This window comes from Oryctolagus cuniculus, chromosome 4 (genome assembly GCF_051225735.1).
Source record: "Oryctolagus cuniculus isolate XC-2025 breed Fujian yellow rabbit chromosome 4, ASM5122573v1, whole genome shotgun sequence".
In the NCBI taxonomy this organism is placed as follows: domain Eukaryota; kingdom Metazoa; phylum Chordata; class Mammalia; order Lagomorpha; family Leporidae; genus Oryctolagus; species Oryctolagus cuniculus.
In genome coordinates this window covers 165,248,204-165,264,862 of record NC_142870.1, presented here as the reverse complement: position 1 = coordinate 165,264,862, position 16,659 = coordinate 165,248,204, and the positions used below count along the sequence as shown (strand labels likewise).

At 45.6% G+C, this 16,659-nt stretch overlaps 1 protein-coding gene and 1 long non-coding RNA gene across 12 annotated transcripts in view; one reads left to right on the top strand and one right to left on the bottom strand.

The window, feature by feature from the left end:
* The window catches only part of RBMS3 (RNA binding motif single stranded interacting protein 3), a 1,620,164-nt gene that overhangs the window by 1,319,153 nt on the left and 284,352 nt on the right, over positions 1-16,659 (bottom strand). The gene's annotated exons all lie outside the window — the stretch shown is intronic.
* On the top strand, positions 12,934-16,376 carry LOC149127204 (uncharacterized). 2 transcript variants are annotated; one of them, XR_016232889.1, is made up of 3 exons: positions 12,934-13,073; positions 14,134-14,296; positions 15,551-16,353. It is a non-coding gene; the product is annotated as an uncharacterized LOC149127204 (long non-coding RNA). The 2 variants fall into 2 exon arrangements; XR_016232890.1 differs by having other exon boundaries at positions 12,946-13,073; positions 14,101-14,296; positions 15,551-16,376.

Genomic DNA, 16,659 nt, shown 5'->3' with positions numbered 1-16,659 from the left:
ATTATCCGCGGCTCTCACTGTAGCACAAATACGAGGGGAAAACCCCTCACAGAAGGAGCCTGTCTGATCAACTGGCAGAGTCAGAAGAAAAAAAAATATTAGGGGCAGAGTGCAAGCAACATACAGCCATTTGTGTCACATGAACAAAATATTCATAAAAGCAAATAGTGCATGGAGCCCACAGCAAATTTTAGGCATGGGCTTGTCTTTATAATCACATGCGAACCTGAGAGAAAAGGAAGATGCTTACCCTGTCATTCTCCCGTGCGCCGTGGCTTTGTTAGTGAGTGCACAAGTGCTGCCCTTTGCCAAGGGAAGCCTCATAGCTTTACCATGAGCAAGGAGGCAGGCGAGTGATAGTTGTGGATATGAAGCTACGCTTGGTTTGTGTTGAGACAGACAACTCCTTTCAGCACACAAGACAAAATTACTCAAGTCTTTTTTAAAAAAGAAAAGGCCTACAGCTGAGCGTGGGAGGAAGGGAGCAGCCAGGAGATTTCCCTAAAGTGCTGGCACCTGCCATTTTGGCCCAGGATTTCCCACCACAGTGCCAGTACCAAGGACCATGAGTGATACTCAGGATATTGGCGTGGCAAATATGTACTATGCGTATCTGTTGATCTCCTTGCCCACATCCCATTCCCACAGTTTTGGTGACAATAGTAGACACTGTGGAGAAGCTCCTCCACCTCTGCTATATATGGTAATTCAGGAGACTTGTCCTCAGGAGGACCAAGCCTACCAGGCAGTTTCTTCACCAAGAATTTAGGTCTGGAGTGGAATGGCCCAAGGGCAACTTGAGGTGATTTATCCAGACACAGGTGCCCTGGAGAGACATTAATCAGGTTCTACAACTGTCCTAGATACCCAGAGCTTCTCTCATTGTTGCTTCTTCTACATCGCTGGAAATCCGTTTTCTTTTTTAACTTAATTCTATGACCTGCACCATATCCTTCCAATAAATTCCATTTTGCTTAAGTTAGCCAAGATTAGCTTTGTTGGCTTGAAACCTAAGCGCCTTCACTGATACAGACCCTTACCAATTACCTATTTTCCAATTTAGTCTCCATTCTTCATGGCACACTATGCTCTGTTTATTATACATTTGATTATTTTCTCCATATATACACATTATATTCTATGAAATGGCAATTCAAAAAGTGTATGGAAAATGGAATTAAAAGTGTGCTTATTTTGGTGCAAAAAATGAAATCCACACATATTTTTCATATTTATTTTCAGATATTTCTGAAAATACATATACATGGATTTAAAAATTCTTTGCACCAGAATAAACATATTTTGATTTCATTTTCTCTGAACTTTTGCAGTACCCTGGCATCATGTCCTACTATATTATACCCTATCATATGTATTTTTCACCCTTAAAACACCCCCAATAATAGCCATATTTTTCAGTCACAGTGGAGATGAAGAGGTAGGGTGCAAATAGCTCAAGTCAGTGCCAAATCAAGAACCGTGTTTTTTTTAACATACTATTTGTTGAACTCTTTACTTAGTGTAGTATTAATCTTATAAGTACAACGTAAACTGAAAATAATATTTTTATAAAAATTAAGAGTGGGAATAGGAGAGGGAGGAAGGAGGGTGGGAGGCTGGGCAGGAGGGAGGCAGGGTGGTATCACTATGTTACTAAATCTGTATATATGAAACACATGAAGTTTGTGGACCTTAAATAAAACTGAAAAAATAAATATTTTTTAAAAAGGACCATCTAGCCTTTGAGAAGCCCCAGATTCCTGGCAGCCAGTTCCAGATTGCTGATTCAAGACATCTGAGAAGCACCTGAGACGTTAGTTTACTAACAGAGCCCAGATGATGGTGTTACTCATCCTGGCCCACGGTAAATTCAGTCAGTGCTTCTCATGCACTTAGAGATCACTGGGAATAGGTGTTGATGCAGCACCCCACGTGGGAGCTGGGATCCTGCATTTCTAACATGCTCTCCGAGATGCTGGCACCCACACTGAGTAGCAAGGGCTCAGGGGACCAACCCAGATACACAATAAAACCTGCCAGAGCTTCCACTTGATTTCAGTCTTGCCACCTCCTGTTCGCTCTACCGTCTCCCCTAGAAAAACCTGGTCTTTACACCTGAGAACCCTGAAGCCCAGGAGACAGGATTTGACCAGATATCACAGGGGGTTAGTTACATATTCAACACAACCTCCGTCTTCCGCCTTCTGCCCAAGCTGCGTTCCTCTGTAACACTCAGTAGTTCACAAACTATCATACTTTTGTATTCCTTATTCATTAAAGCCTGATGAGAATACCAGCAAATGGGCAAGACCAGTACTCATCCGCACGTCTCTGATGGGGCAGCTAAGAGAGGTGCAGAGTGGAGACATGAACATGACTCAGGCACCAAAACTTCATCTGACCTAAATCAACTCCAACTCAAAGAGCAATGCTGCTGCATCTACAACAGCTGCCTTTGAGAGGAGGAGAGACAAACCTTTACCCTAAAGCAAAGATGACAAGACCCCATACAGCACATCACAGGGGTCCAAGGCTCCAGAGACCAGTGTTGAAACTACTGGTCCACCAGCCCCGTCTCTCCTGCACGGTATGTGTGTGCATTTGTATGTGTGTTGTGTGTTTGGTTGGTCAGTTAGTTGCCTTCTATGTAAATACATATATTAGAAGAGTTACATTATACTCCAGAATGAAGAATGTGAAGATATGACCACACAAAGCTAGATTCTCCCTTTACACAAATAAGCTCTGGTTGTATAAGGGAAGAAATATATAAGCGGTCTTTAAGTAGTTACAAGCTCTTCTATGATGGTCATAAAGCAGCCATGCGGTCAGTTATATGGAATTTTATGAGCAAAAATAAAGCAGCTGGGGCTGGCACTGTGGCATAGCAAGTAAAGCTGCTGCCCGCAGTGCTGGCAGCCCATATGGGTGCCAGTTCGAGTCCCGGCTGCTCCACTTCCAATCCAGCTCTCTGCTATGGCCTGGGAAAGCAGTAGAATTTGGCTCAAGTCCTTGGGCCCCTGCACCCACGTGGGCAGAACTGGAGGAATCTCCTGGCTCCTGGCTTCAGACTGGTGCAGCTCAGGCTGTTGAGACCAGTTGGGAAGTGAACCAGTGGATGGAAGACCTCTCTCTCTCTGCCTCTCCTTCTTTCTCTGTGTAACTGTGACATTCAAATAAATAAATAAATTTTTTAAAAAAATAAAGCAGCTACTTACCTCGTAAGAACAAATAGAGGGTGTCAGTGTGTAAATTCTGTCCATAAATTCTATCACCCTGAAACTCTGACCCCAATCTACTTTCATCTATGCTTTCGTGTAGCCACTTAATGACAACAATGGCAACACAGAATGCACCGCACACAGGGCAGGACTTGGCCCAGAAGTGCATCCTGCATAGCTCTAATTGTTCAGTAATTTTAACAGAAGAGTGGCATTATGTTGACTCGCCAATTTAAAATTATGCTAAAGCAGGGTTTTGTCCCTGAGAGCCAGTAGGTGGGAAACTCTAAGGTGTTTGAATTGGAAATGGCAGCAGAAACTTGGACACCCATGAGACCAGGGCACTTAATTGCAGGTACTTCCTTAAAATACTGCACAGCAAGGTTCAGAAGGGAGCCAAGTAGTTAGCAAAGGACGTATCTGTTCGGCTGTTAGATAAAGCTGGAATCTCCTCTCTGAATGACAGCTGAGCTCAACAGCGCCCCTTCCATACAAGTACAAGTTGCTAACACGGCACAAACTACCACCATCTCTGGTCACCATGAAGTTCAAGCACTTAGATTAGTGACTGCTTGCTGGTTTCTAGAAAACCCTTTTTTTTTTTTTTTTCAAACATTTCATTTTTCAACCCTCATGGATTAGTGGTCCCTGTTGTACACAGCTAAGTATGTTTCTGACCGAGGCTAAGGATCCAGCTGGCAAAACCCTGCTTTAGCATAATTTTAAATTGTCGAGTCAACATAATGCCACTCTTCTGTTAAAATTACTGAACAATTAGAGCTATGCAGGATGCACTTCTGGGCCAAGTCCTGCCCTGTGTGTGGTGCATTCTGTGTTGCCATTGTTGTCATTAAGTGGTTACACGAAAGCATAGATGAAAGTAGATTGGGGTCAGAGTTTCAGGGCGATAGAATTTATGGACAGAATTTACACACTGACACCCTCTCTGTTGGAGACAAAAGGTTTGCCCATATTCACATGGCACTCTGATGATCACAGTCACACACACACACACACACACACGTAAACATGGAGAGTCAGCCCTGGAGGATGGAAGGAGTTTTGTCCTCTAATCTTGCACTGTCACCTCCCAGCCTGAAGGTAGACACTATAAACCTGCAGAAGGGAGTGACAGATTTCATCTCAGAGACACTGACCCTCATGACTCCATTAGCATTGCTCCAAATGGAAAGTCACCCTACTTCCCTGGGGATCCCTACTTCCCTGGGGGCCTCCGGAGGCACTGAGATGTTCAGCTTCCATTCAGAACTTGAGCCTGCCCAGAATCAAGGGCAGGCTATGCCCTCATCCCTGCAGCCCAGAGCAGCCAACCCCTGTCTATTTCTGTGCTACTTGCCTGCAACAAAATGGGAATCTCTCAAATCAAGAGCACTACATGCCCTCTCCCTGATTTAACTGAAATCCATCACTTCTTTCTGTCCACACTACAGGGGTCCAGGCACGAATGATGCCCTCTAGCCCAGATCCATGGTTCCTCATTCACTAGCTTCCCTTCTGGGACTATTTGCTGCAGAAGATCAAACCTATGTGTCCTGAAAAGACATCTGGAGGCCGGTGCTGCGGCTCACTAGGCTAATCCTCCGCCTGTGGCGCTGGCACCCCGGGTTCTAGTCCCAGTCAGGGCGCCGGATTCTGTCCCGGTCACTCCTCTTCCAATCCAGCTCTCTGCTGTGGCCCGGGAGTGCAGCGGAGGATGGCCCAGGTCCTTGGGCCCTGCACCCACATGGGAGACCAGGAGAAGCATCTGGCTCCTGCCATTGGATCGGCTCTGTGCGCCGGCCGCAGCATGCCAGCCGCGGCGGCCATTGGAGGGTGAACCAATGGCAAAAGGAAGACCTTTTTCTCTCTCTCACACTGTCCACTCTGCCTGTCAAAAAAAAAAAATTTGGATTTCCAGAGAGAACCACCCTTTCCTCTTCTGAAACAGAAAAGGAGAGGGAGCTGGAGTAACAGTGAGGGGGAGAGGAGGTGCCAAACACACACACACACACACACACACACCACGATATCATCCATAGTTGTCAGGCACTTCCTTCAGCAATGCAAAGGCCCACTAAATCTGGGAGAATGATTCACTGGATTGCCATCTTTTATTTGGGCACTAGGTGTTTTTAATACAAGGTGACACTTAATAAGTTTGAAGTTTGATGCGGTTAATTCAAAACTATACCACTTACTTGCTGCAGGACCTTATGCAAGCATATGCAGCTCAGCTAAAAACCTCTGAGGGGTTAGTTTACAAAATCAGCAAAATGAAGATAACAGCTTCTCTGTGAATATTCTGGATCTATTATCCATAATTTCAACAAATTCTGTTGTATATTGAAAGCACAAAACAATGGTGCACCTAGAACAGTGTCTGGCACATATAAAAATCACCGGGAGCCATTGTTGTGACATAGCTGGTAAAGCAACCACCTGTGATGCTGGCATCCATTATAGGCACCGGTTCAAGTCCTGGCTGCTCCACATTCTAATCTAGCTCCCTGCTAAGGGCCTGGGAAAAGCAGTGGATGATGTCTAAGTGCTTGGGCCCCTCCCACCCATTAGGAAACAGGAAGAAGCTCCTGGCTCCTGGCTTTGACGTGGCACTATGCTGGCCATTGCAACCAACTGGGGAGTGAGCCAGAAGATGGAAGATTCTCCTCTCTCTCTCTCTCCCCCGCCTTTCTGTTTGTGAGACTCTGACTTTCAAATAAATAAATAAACCTTATAAAAAAAGAAGTTCAGGGGCCAGTGCTGTGGAATAATGGGTGAAAGCCCTGGGCTATAGCCCGGCATCCCATATAGGCACCAGTTCGAGTCCCGGCTGCTCCACTTCCGGTCCAGCTCCGCGCTGGTGCACTGGAAAAGCAGTAGAAGATGGCCCAAGCCCTCAGGCCTCTGCACCCAGCTCAGCTCCAGCCATGGGGAGTGAAGCAGCAGATGGAAGACCTCTCTCTCTCTCTCTCTCTCTCTCTATTTCTCTCTGTAACGCTTTCAAATAAATTTTTTTTAAAAAGTTCAGTACATGTTGCTCAATTATAATAATATTAGTAACATAAATAACATTTGGATACACTTAACGAAGTGAAGAACTTCGCTCACACATGAAGCCCCTAAGTATGTAAGGCTAGCAGAGAAGACCTGTCCCCTCCTGGTATCAAGTTGCCAAATCAAAGCCTTTTTCCAGCCATGCTCCTCTCCAAGTACTGTTCTAGGAAGCACCACATTGCTAGGGCAGCCTTTGTTCATTATTATACTTAACAAGAGCCTGAGGGTACTGAGTCACAGTTATATGCCAGGATAGGTAGGAGAACGTTCTAGATTACTCACCAAAACCAAGATGGCTCCTAGATATTGCCTCACTCAGCAGAGTCTCAGTACATCAGAACACACTGGAAACCATGGAATAAATACAGTGTGTGTGTGTATATATATATATATATATAGTATATATTTTCCATATATAGTATATATATAGTATATATATATAGTATATATTTTCCAGTATAAAAATATACTGGATGGTATGTAATTTAAAATGTAATGTTTAACTGACAGTACACATGGATAAAAGCAGGAAAAAGAAGAAAAGCATAAAATGTTTAACTTAAATACAAAACATCAAAAGAAATGCAGGCTCGTAGGAGGGTATTGCAGGCTCTTCCCCAAGTCCCCAGCTCTCTCCTCTGCCCTTAGGGTTGCTGGTGAACACCAGGAGTCCACTCAATCTCAGGACACTCTGTAAATTGGAGGATTCTTTTATTTAATCATCATTTCACTGGTGAAGAAGCTGCACAATGAATCTGCAGTGACAGAAAACAGATCAGTGGATCCCTAGGGCCAGGGTCAGAGGAACTGACCACAAGGTCATAAAGGAGTCCTTGGGGTTGACAAATCTTCTACATCTTAATTATAGAGACCGTTGCCTGCATACACACTTTTTCAAAAAACTCACACTGCACCTCTAAAATAGCTATGGCTTCTTATACAAAAAGTACAACAAAGTAAAATTGATTTTCTAAAAAAGCCTTTAGCTTTTTAATGAAGAGTAGAAAGGAAGCTGTTAATTATGAAGGCAGTGGCAAGGGGAAAAATTATAGCCTATTAGAATGTTGGACGTGATAGGCATGGGTAGGATGGAAATAGAAGTGGAGAGGGTAGAGGAGAGGTAGGGCCCAATGCCCATCGGTAACCACAACTTGGGGCCACCAGGAAAGCACAGGTGAATTTCACCTCGTGGAAGGAAAAGAGGCGAAAAGAGGAGGAACACCTGGAGGAGAGGGGCGGGGCGACCCGGGGGCGGGGCGGGGGCCTTGGCAGGTGTTTGAGCAAAGGGTCAGCTTGCTGAGGAATTCGGGGCTGGAGGAGAGCGTTGTCAGCATATAGAGGCACTTGCAGGCACAGCCTGTGGTTCCCTAAGCCATCCAGATTACACTGGGTGCATTTTCACTACGCTGGGGCCGGCTTCCAGCTGCCTCTCCTAGCGCTTCCAATTCTAACAGGGATTTGCAGAGCCCTGCTTAAGGCAAGCTGTCTCTCTCTTTGGCTCCCTGCGCCATTCTCCCTGGTCCTCTCTACAGAGCTATTCCACTGCCAAATGTGGCTTCGCCAGGGGGTTCCATACTTAAAAAGGCAGACTTATTTTTAGCTCCTGACAAATCCCCAAGGCTTTTCATTACAAAGGAAAGATGAGTGACTAGACTTACTCCTTTTCTCTCTGCTGAGGGGGAAGAAAAGGGAAAGAAAAAAAGAAAACCAACCTGAAGTTTGTTGCTGTGTCGCTTTTCATTTTTCAATGGTAATTTAGAAATTTGTTTCAACTCGCTGTGAACCTTTCCACAGAAATATATCACACTGAACAGTGAAGTGTTTTAAAAATACTGGTGCGCTCTAGTAACCGTCTGTCACTCTTTGAGGCACATAGCAATTTAAAATTATTGGAGCTCTTAAATGAAGTGCTTAAATTTGAAGGTGATCACCACTTGGAGCATGCGGATTGCACAGCCATCTCAGCCATAACAGTGCTTCAATTTCCTTTAAGCAGGTCATTTTGGGGAGCGATAAGGGAGTCTGATTGCCCGGCATGCATTGATTTAAAACTACTGGAGTCGTCAATTCATTTCTACAAGCACTTCTGTTTGGGTGCAATCTTGCTCTGACGGCTTAAATTGGTCCAAATTGGTCTATACTGCACATGCCCAAAACGCTAATGTATTTTGGTAATCTGCCTTTTTGGTGGCAAAATTAACAATAATTTCTGACTAAGCCCAAAACGGCACACCAGCAGATATATTTGCCATTCAAACATACAAGGTCATTGAGGTGAATTTCTAGTGTGTCTAATGTGAAAAAAATGAAAAGGAAAATGTATATTGGCTTTCCAGAGACATTTGGTCCAACACACTGTATTCAATTTCTCAAAAATAATACGAATTTTATCAGAATGTAATGCCTGTTGTAGAATTCTATGCCCTTGCTAGAACCCACAGCTAACATTTTATTGCATCTGAAATACCAAGAAGTCACTGGGCTTTTCCACCTCTCTAGACATAGGGAAAAGTACAATTAAGAGTAGATTTATATTCTGGTTAAATTACAACAAAAGATGTAAAAACTAAAGAACATTAAAAAGCAAAACAGCCAATGGACCAGATAGATACCAGATCCCAAAGTATCCCATGACCAAGTATTCCAGAAGAACAAGTTTTGCATTTAAAAATAAGTGGGGGGAAATTCTGGCTCAACTACAACAACAAAAATAATAATAGTGAATGTATTTTGAACAATATGTGCTCAATCTTATGTATTCCTGACAGCAGTCCCAGGAACTATTACAGTACTCCTTATCCTTTTCTCTTCACTATCATTCCATTTATTAAGAATAGATTCCTGTATCGATTATGCCTATCTATCTATAGTATAAAAATTTTTTAGGGGAGGTCAAAGTAAGAAAGTATACATATACCCATACACCCCATGAGGGTTGTCAAAAAGTTTCTTTGTAGCAGTTTTATCAAGGTATAGCAAACATATCATAAAATTTAGATGATATTTAGTGAATGTGTATGTTTCAACCTCCAAAATCCATTTCTAGAACATTTCTATCATTTTTAAAAGTTTCCTCATGCCCATTTGTAGTTAATCCCCACTACTACTCCAAGACCCAGGAAACCTCTGATCTAGGAATTTCACATGCCTAGAATCAGACACTGTGCAATCTGCTGTGGTTGTCTTCTGCAGTTTCCAGGCTTACATCAGCAGTTCATTCTTTAACTGCTGAATAGTTTTCCATTGTATGGTTATACCACAGTGGGTGGACATTGTGTTGTCTCTATTTTTATGGTAGTATGAAAAGGCCACTGGAAACACCTGTGTGCATCCTTGTGTGACTATACATTGCCATTTGCCTTGTATAGAACTTAAAGTATTGGCAGTTCATAAGATACATTTATGTTCATAAAAAATGGTCAAACTCTTCCCCAAAGTGTTCTATAATTTTACATATTTATCTTTCTGCCAGCAATGAATATGCTCCCATTTTTCTGAGAGGAAAGGGAAGCTCAACATAATTAGGAACTTGAAAAAGTTTACATAACTGCAAAGCAGGGGTCTGAATCTAATAACCTGGACTCCATATCTGAGCTCCTTAACTTCTCAAAGATAAATATTTGAAGTTAAACAAACTTCTCTGTTGCAGGACAGAAGAGAATGCAATTACCTAATGATTATAAGGAACTTTTAAGGAGAGTCAATGGCACCTACGGATCTGCCACCTGTTTTGCCCATATGACACTTTCCTATCACCGTACTTCCCTTCCATGGAGTTCTCCAGGCACGGAGCTTGAGACAGAAGCCTACTGGAGAGACAGATGTTCAATGGAATGAGGAAAGCAAGGTAGAAAAGAGAAGGAGTACATCAAGGAAGAGATCTCAAGTAGACTCTGGCTTGATTAGGGATGGAGAAAAGTTCTGGAACGCAAACCACAGAACAGCAGTTTGTTCCCCAAGTCAGTCATTGGCAGTGGGCTGCCCCTCCAGGGAGTAGAGGAAGAAATGTGGTTATAACTCCTCATGTTGGTGCCACCCAAGGGTGGGAACAATGACCCAAAGGTGGTTGCTGGGAGCTTTTAGCGTTCACTGAGGGCACTGTCCAGGTGATGGGACCTGGGAGGGCCACTCCCAGCATCCAGTACAGTCAACTCTTCGCCCTCTAGAGGAAGTTAGAAATCAAGCTCTTCCTCACTGCTGGGCCCTGGTAGCACCTGGAAAGCTTTACTTGAAGCACATACAATGGATTGTTTCTCACTCCTCAAGTCTCAGGCCAAGGTCAGTTTGAGAAAAGTGAGAGAAAAGGGTGCTTGTGGTGGTTGTGCTGGTAGTAATGAGCTGGGGTGTGATGTTTTACGTCATTGAAGGTTTCCTCCAGCTGTCACACTGCAGTCATTAGATGACTTTGAAAACAACAAAGGCCCCAGGGGAGAAGGCACTACCTTCCACCTGCAGTCACTTCTCAGAATCACAGGCTTACTGGGTGCCACTGTGGACATGCATCTCTCGGCATGAGACAGGCTGTGCTGCAGTAACACACAACCCTCAGTACCCATGGCTTAAAGCGAAAACAGTCTGCTTCTCCTTTTCTCCTGTTTCTCCCTTAGCAGAGTAAATGGGAGGGGACCCTCTGTTGTTAGTCACTCAGCTGTGAGTCGTGACATTGCCCATCAATCAGCACAAGGAACTTCTAAGCCCAACCCATCGCTTCACAACCGATTCCAGGGCATCAACGTACCACAAATGAGCTGAGAAATGCAATCCTTGTAGGTGTGCAGAAAAGAGGGGACTGGCCGGCGCCGCAGCTCACTAGGCTAATCCTCCGCCTAGCAGTGCCAGCACACCGGGTTCTAGTCCCGGTCGGGGCGCCGGATTCTGTCCCGGTTGCCCCTCTTCCAGGCCAGCTCTCTGCTGTGGCCAGGGCATGCAGTGGAGGATGGCCCAGGTGCTTGGGCCCTGCACCCCATGGGAGACCAAGAAAAGCACCTGGCTCCTGGCTCCTGCCATCGGATCAGCGCGGTGCACCGGCCGCGGCGGCCATTGGAGGATGAACCAACAGCAAAGGAAGACCTTTCTCTCTGTCTCTCTCTCTCACTGTCCACTCTGCCTGTCAAAAAAAAAAATAAATAAAGAAAAGAGGGGACCTGCAGAGCAACTTGGAGCCCCCCCATTTAAGGCTTGTCCCCAGTCAGTAAAATACCTCCCTTTCTGAGGGCCTCTTGTGTTAAACTGGTTTGGGAGAGAATAAAACTTCTCCAGGTATAAGATGAGAAACAATGAAAGAGGGCATGAGCAGCAGTGAGTGAGCCAGCAAACATTTCCAATAGAACACCAAAGAATGTCCAAATCCCAGGTCACCAGCCAACTAAGTCTACAGTGTTTTCAAATATACAGAGCTGTTCTACTTCCACTTTGAAGGTGAGAAAGTTGCCTTGTTTCTATTTCTAAGGTAAATGAAGGTCAACAAGGCCATAAAACTTATTTTAAGACCAAGCCAAGACAGTAATCTGACAAGGTTATAGAACACAACCCCTTAATTAAAGTTTCCAAGGGGAAGAATTTAACCACTTGGTTATATTATTCTCTGTGTACAGAAAGTCTCTCAAAATTCTGCTTCACAAGAATGTCTTTGGCAGTTCATTAAAAATAAGTTATTGTTTTCAAGGTACTTAGATTTGTGATGAAAAGTCAGTTTTTATTATTTCTCTCCCACAAACTTCCACATGCACGACAGTCTATTAGGAGAGCATTCTTTTGTTAGTGAACATGTATGCAGGGGCCGGCACTGTGGCATGGTAGGCTAAGCCTCCTCCTGCTCTGCTGGCATCCCATATGGGCTCCAGTTCCAGTCCTGGCTGCTTCTCTTCCAATCCAGCTCTCTGCTACAGCCTGGGAAAACAGTAGAAGATGGCCCAAGTCCTTGGGCCCCTGCACCAATGTGGGAGATCCAGACGAAGCTCCTGGCTCCTGGCTATGGATCAGCCCAGCTCTGGCCATCACAGCCACTTGGGGTGTGAACCTGCAGATGGAAGACCTTTCTCTGTGTGTGTGTGGGTGTGTGTGTGTCTCTCTGTAATTCTGTCAAGTAAATAAATAAAATCTTTTAAAAAAATTTAACCAGAGAACTCCTAGATCCTTTTAAGAAAAAATTAACTAAATTTAGGATCCTTTTTCTTACCTGTGACATACCTAGAGTAAGAAGTTCTGAATATTAAATAAATATAGAGAGGGACAGAGAACCATAATCTACTGACACGGGGTTGAGACAATGTTGTTGGGCTTTGCCTAAAATCTCTAATACAATATGGCGCCTGACGGATGTTAGAGGGGCGTGTCTGTGGCTGCTTGGATTAAGCTATGTAAGATCAGACCATCAGCAGGGATAGGTCCACTTTGGTTCCGGACACGTGGACAGTGAGTGATCCCTATACTTTGCTTAAGATGCCCCTGTGCATGGCCCACCCACGCCTGCATGACCTTCTCGCTGATTGGCTCCCCTACTGCGCATGTCTTTTGTAAGCTTTATAAGCCTGCACACGTCTTCAATAAAGCGGTTCCTGTTTCGACAGAACTCATGGATGCTTGTGGGGTGTTCATCACCCGTCGACTTACCTCTCCCGTTCGCCTTGTTGGGGAGTGTCTGTAGTGGCCCCTGCTGGCCAGGGGCCAGCCTAGGGCTTGAGACCCCTACAAGTGGTGCCCAGGGTGGGGCACAATGGGCTCGAACAAGTCCTAAAGAAGGACTGACTCCAGCCTAAGTAAAAGTACCGGCGGACGCGGCTAATCGAGGCTCTCGAGGTAAGGGATCCCCGAAAGGATGGGGCAATCTCTTGCTAAGTTTGAGAGCCCAACGCCTAAGGCGCTGAGATGCATACTGAAGACTCTTGCACACCTAAGCCGGCTGATAGGAAACAGATGGGCTGGGTGGCCTTTGATGAGGAACATCAGGAGGCTCCTAAATCCCCAGAAGCAGTTAAAACTCAGGTAGAGCCTTCAGGTGTGGCGGTAACTCTTAAAGGCCCAGCGTGGCCTCAACCCACCGCACCTCCAATTACAGAAGGCCTAGTGCAACAGTGTGCCTACCCAACCCCACGGCCCGTCCTGCTAGGCCCCGGGGTGCAGTCTTCCCTGTAAATGGGGGCCCACGGCAGGCATGGCCATGACCTAGGGTCAGATATTTAAAGGCAGCCGAGGAGACTGCTGGGAATGGCAAAACTCTGTGAACTCTGGATTCCAAAATTTGGATCCCAAGAGTTTGTGTGTAGCTTTTTTTTTTTTTTTTGACAGGCAGAGTGGACAGTGAGAGAGAGAGACAGAGAGAAAGGTCTTCCTTTGCCGTTGGTTCACCCTCCAATGGCCGCCACGGCCGGCGCACCGCGCTGACCCGAGGCCAGGAGCCAGGTGCTTCTCCTGGTCTCCCATGGGGTGCAGGGTCCAAGCACTTGGGCCATCCTCCACTGCACTCCTGGGCCATAGCAGAGAGCTGGCCTGGAAGAGGAGCAACTGGGACAGAATCCGGCGCCCCGACCGGGACTAGAACCCGGAATGCCGGTGCCGCAAGGGGAGGATTAGCCTAGTGAGCCGCGGCGCTGGCCCTGCGTGTAGCTTTAAAGACACCCTGATGCAGTCTCCGTACTGAAAAGGGTAGCTGCAAAAGTTGTTCCAGAGAACGAAGGAGCTTCTAACTAAAGCTGCGGTCTTGAGAATTGCTGATGACAGGATTCTATGGAATTTAGATGCCAAGATTTGGATTCCAAACTTTTGTGTATAGCTTTAAAGAGGCCCTGATGCAGACCCCATACTGAAAAGTTGTTATGGATTCCAGGATCTGGATTCTAAGCCTTGTGTTTGTTAAAAGGCCTCTGAAACAGACACTGTGCGGGACAGGAGAGCTGCAAAGGTGTTCCAAGGAATCAAGGAGTTTCTAACAAAAACTCCAACATTAGGAATTCCTGAGCAAGCCATTCATAGGAAGATCCTCTACAGACCAGCTTCAGCTTAAATAAAAGGGACCTTACCAGGTACTATTAAACATGACTATCTTCCCTGAAATTTGGATTAAACTTCTACCTCTTAAGTCTTCACAGGTGAACATGAAAGACATGCCTGACGGTTCTATAAGCCAATCAGAAACCTTAAGTCGAGATGTGTTTCCCTGTCCTAAGCAATGGGCTCATAGTCTGATGACCAGCTCTTTGCTGTGCTGCTGTAGCTAACTTATCTGATGAGAGTTTGCACGTGTCTTGAAGGTTTCCCGTTTTATTGGATTGGCCTGTCTTTAATGTTTGAGTGATTACCTAACCCTAATCAGATCTAGCCCACAGCTTTCGTTAAAATACTCAGGTTAAAAGTGTTAAAATCGCCCTGACTAAATAAATGGCTGTCATTTCAGAATGTTGAGAAATTCTATCTTGACCAGATACTCTTGGCACCTTTAACAAACTTTCTGAAAATCAAAGTTCCAAATTCTCTAATCTTTCGGTATCTCCAGAGGGCCCCTGGAGATGTCAAAAGATATATCTCTCATCTTATAGAGATAATAACTAATCGCGATGTTTAGATTAAAAGTGCTGCCAAGGCCGGCACCGCAGCTCAATAGGCTAATCCTCCACCTAGCGGCGCTGGCACACCAGGTTCTAGTCCCGGTCGGGGCGCCAGATTCTGTCCCGGTTGCCCCTCTTCCTGTGGCCCGGGGAGGCAGTGGAGGATGGTCCAAGTGCTTGGGCCCTGCACCCCATGGGAGACCAGGATAAATACCTGGCTCCTGCCTTTGGATCAGCACAGCGCGCCAGCCGTGGCGGCCATTGGAGGGTGAACCAATGGCAAAAAGGAAGACCTTTCTCTCTCTCTCTCTCTCACTATCCACTCTGCCTGTCAAAAAAAAAAAAAAATGCTGCCAGAATGTAAAATGATTCCACACTCTACTAAAATTCCTTACAACCCACAAGGACAAACAATCATCAAAAATCAAAATACCAACTTATAAGACAAAAAGGGGGAATCATACCCCTACAAGACCACCTACAAATGACCATGCTCACCGTAAAGTTTTCCAAAACATCAGCCTTGTTAGCCTTTCACAAACATTGGTCCCTCCAAGTACTCTACCTTTCGGTTAGGGTGAAATGGAAAGACCCACTAACAGGATGCCGGCAAGGACCAGACCCACTGATAAGCGCTGGTAGAGGATTTGGAACCTTAAATATCCCTTCTGCCAAAGAAGGTCACCCAGGAGGACCCCCCTCCTGAGGAGCGATTTTTCTTTTCTCTTACAGGGATAAAAAGACCATATTGGACTCTCTGCCTCATTGTGACTGGATCACCAGGAGTGCTGCTTTTATGTGAATCGCTCCGGCATCCTCCAGGACAAGATCAAGACCCTCCAAGAAGACCTTGATCTGTGGTCGGGTCTTGAGGGATGACTTCCTTATCTCCTCCCCCTTGTGGGCCCCTTGGTCTCCATTGTCCTTATAAATTTGTCTAAGATCACATCGCTGCGGTCCAGTTAATGGTGGTCTGACAACAATATGCCACTCTTCAAGAACCGGGTTATGCCACTCTCTAAGCATCAGATTGAGAACCCTATACATCCGCCCATGGCCACTGCCAAGGTGTAGAGGTATAATACATCATACCCTGAGTTGCTGAGGTGGTAGCCAATGACGGGTAAGATCTCCTGGGGCAGCCCCTAACAGCTGGAGTAGTAGTCAAAGACGGGTAAGATCCCCAGAGGGGGACAACTTAAGACAGGCATGCTCCCTAAAGGGCTGATCCCAGTCAGAGGGGACAACCTAAGACAGGCACACTCTCTGCTCAGTTCCGCTTCCTCTCCTTAATATAAAACAAAAAGAGGGAAATGTTGGGCATTGCCTAAAATCTCTATTACAATATGGCGCCTGGCAGATGTTCGAGGGGGCGTGTCTGTGGCTGCTTAGATTAAGCTATGTAAGATCAGACCACCAGCAGGGATAGGTCCGCTTTGGTTCTGGACACGTGGACAGTGAGTGATCCCTATACTTTGCTTAAGATGCCCCTGTGCGTGGCCCACCCATGCCTGCATGACCGTTTTGCTGATTGGCTCCCCTACTGCGCATGTCTTTTGTAAGCTTTATAAGCCTACACACGTCTTCAATAAAGCGGTTCCTGTTTCGACAGAACCCATGGATGCTTGTGGGGTGTTCATCACCCATCGACTTACCTCTCCCATTCGCCTTGTTGGGGAGTGTCTGTAGTGGCCCCTGCTGGTCAGGGGCCAGCCTAGGGCTTGAGACCCCGACACAAGGTGTAAAGTGTCTCTGTTGACCATGCAAGGTTTAAGAGGAATCACAGAAAGTGCCTGTTTTGTTTCCCTGAATATAGATGGAACTCAAGAATTACGATGACC